The sequence below is a fragment of the Octopus bimaculoides genome, chromosome 3, assembly GCF_001194135.2.
Source record: "Octopus bimaculoides isolate UCB-OBI-ISO-001 chromosome 3, ASM119413v2, whole genome shotgun sequence".
Classification (NCBI taxonomy): domain Eukaryota; kingdom Metazoa; phylum Mollusca; class Cephalopoda; order Octopoda; family Octopodidae; genus Octopus; species Octopus bimaculoides.
In genome coordinates, this window is record NC_068983.1 from 52,305,685 (window position 1) to 52,308,620 (window position 2,936).

Sequence of the window (2,936 nt, forward strand, 5' to 3'; positions counted from 1 at the left end):
AAATTAGTTACTACGTTAATAGTGCCAAGCCTTTGCTTTTCCCTTGGATAACATCGGTGGCATAGGGATGGGAGCTTGATACGCATAAGCAACTGCGGGTTTTCTATAAAACATCTTCGCCAGCTCGTTCCTGCCAGCTCGCCGCCTTCACATATATGATATATTGTATTACATATATATGTACACACACATATATGTATACATATTTATGCGTATATATACGTATATGTATACGTGTGTGTGTGTGTGTGTGTTAGCAGAGAGAAACCCAGCCTTGCTCGGGATTAAAATGGCATAGTTTTTTTTATTGCTTTACTTGTTTCTGTCATGTGACTACGGCCATGCTGGGACACCGCCGTTGGTCGAACAAGTCGACCACAGGATTTATTCTTTGTAAGCCTAGTACTTCTACCAGTCTTTTTTTTTTTTTTTTTTTTTTTTTTGCGGAACCGCTAAGTTATGGGAACGTACACACAGCAGCATTCGTTGTCAAGCAATGGTGGGGGCTACAAACACACGCACACAGAAATATACACATATATACGACACTCTTCGTTCAGTTTCCGTGTACGAAATCCACTCAAGTTAGGGTGCTAAAATCACATATGTTTCGTGTTTTGACAAAACACGGGTTATAAAATCTAAAGACTAAAATCCCTTTTGCATGAGTGATATGGTGGATAAGGAGTCCTGACATTTTAAGTAAACTGAGACTCAAATGAAAGACTGATATAACATCTTGAACCCTTCTATAACAGTTAAGGTTCATGTCGTAACTTAAAGCAAATGTGAACTCCAAAGTATTTGCAAGTTAAGAAGAGGTATACTGATCAGTTAAATTTTGTACATAAGTAGTAGTTTGTATAAATGTAGTTTGAATGTCACTAAGTATATCTATGGCTATGCATGAAATATTAAATAGAAAATGCTTGAGAAATAAAATGCACTTACCTATTTAAAATCTGAAACGCTAAGGAATTAAAACAACGAATTGAAATAATATGTTTAGAAATTCAAAACAATACTAAATAAATTTACCGTTAATGAGATGTCTGTTTATAGCCATGAAGCATTTTTCGTCAAATTTTGACAGGTTTCAAAAATTTCAAATCTATATTAATGGATAGGACAAATTTGACGAAAAATTAGCACACTCTGGTAGCGAACTCGTGCCGTCGTCCTTTCTATGCATGTGCGTAAAAATGGGAAAATGTTATGCTTTGGGGCAGATTTCGTCAAGTTAATGTCACGACGGCTAGTACGAAAAATGCCTAAATTGTGTTTGAGAAATAAAATGCACTTACCTATTTAAAACCTTAAATGATGAAAGATTAAAACAACGAATTGAATTAATAAGTTATAGCAAATCTAAACAATGCTAAATAAATTACCGTTAATGAGATGTCTGTTTATAGCCATGAAACATATTTCGTCAAATTTTGACATTTTTCAAAAATTTCAAATCTATATTAATGGATCGGACAAATTTGACAAAAAAATTAGCACACTCTGATAGCGAACCCGTGCCGTCTTCCTTTCTATGCATGTGCGTAAAATGGCAAAATTTTATGCTTTGGGTAAGATTTCTTCAAATTGATGTCAAAACGGATAGTGTACAAAATGTCTAAATTGTGTTTGAGAAATAAAATGCACTTACCTATTTAAAGCCTGAAACGATGGAGGATTTGAATTGAAATACTAAGTTCGCATTGAAATGAAGAATTAGCAAATGCGAAATAGTTTATCGTTAATAAGCTGCCTGTTTATACCCATGAGACATTTTTCGTCAAATTTCGGCATTTTTCCTCAAACTGATGACACGATGGCTAGTGCGAAACATGCCGAAATTTTACGATATTTGAAAAGTCGATGGTGTTTTAAAATAAATTTTTTAAAAATTCCAAGTGCATAAGTGACCTTATGGGCATAAGCCCCAAACACGTGTCAATTTTCATAAAGGTCTGTTGGATAGTCACGGAGGAGTTAAAATAACAAATTTACAAACTCACAAGCTTGCCATTTATTATTATAGATATATATTTATAGTCAATGGTAAAATCTATATAAGATTTTATCAAGTAGCCAGCATGTAATAAACCATAAAGGTAAGCATTAATACAAAATATATAATTATATAAATATGATTATTGTAAGGGCACTAATGAGTAGACCCACATGCTAGAAATAGACGCCAAATGGCTCTAAGAGCTACATTATTTACCACATTTAAGCCATTTTAAACCATTAAACCATTTAAAGATCGTTTTTGTTCATTTCTTTGGCTTTTAGCCCGTGCCAATGTGGTAAATAATATAATTCTTAGAGCCATTTGGCGTCTGTTTCTAACATGTGGGGCTGCTCATTAGTACCCTTGTAATAATTATATTTATATAATTATATATTTTGCGTGTATATATATATATATATATATATATATATATACGCATGCACACACGCATATAGCTATATGTATACACTCACCAACACACACATATATATATACTCTTTTTTTCTCTTTTACTTGTTTCAGTCTTTTGACTGTGGCCATGTTGGAGCACCGCCTTTTTTGAAAATAAGGAACGCTTCACGAATTTGCGTGTCATCCTTGCGCAGGGGCCATGCTAATCTTCTCTGTATCGTTCCAATTTTAGAATATGTACCGCCGATATATATATATATTATATACTCTCTTTCTCTCTCTTTTACTTGTTTCAGTCATTTGATGCGGCCACGCTGCAGCACCGCCTTTAGTCGAGCAAATGGACCCCGGGATTGACAGACAGACAGACAGACAGATAGATAGATAGATAGATAGATAGATAGATAGATAGATAGATAGATAGATAGATAGATAGATAGATGCTGTCCAAGCAGGCAGAATTGAGTGTATAAGACGTTCACTTCGCTACTATAAATCGCTGACTGAGATGTCACTC

At 34.3% G+C, this 2,936-nt stretch overlaps 1 non-coding gene across 1 annotated transcript; it reads right to left on the reverse strand.

Annotated features, from left to right (window-relative positions):
• Window positions 1–2,568: 2,568 nt before the first annotated feature.
• On the reverse strand, window positions 2,569–2,673 carry LOC128247445 (U6 spliceosomal RNA). Its single transcript, XR_008263827.1, has one exon. It is a non-coding gene; the product is annotated as a U6 spliceosomal RNA (small nuclear RNA).
• Between the last annotated feature and the right edge of the window lie 263 nt (window positions 2,674–2,936).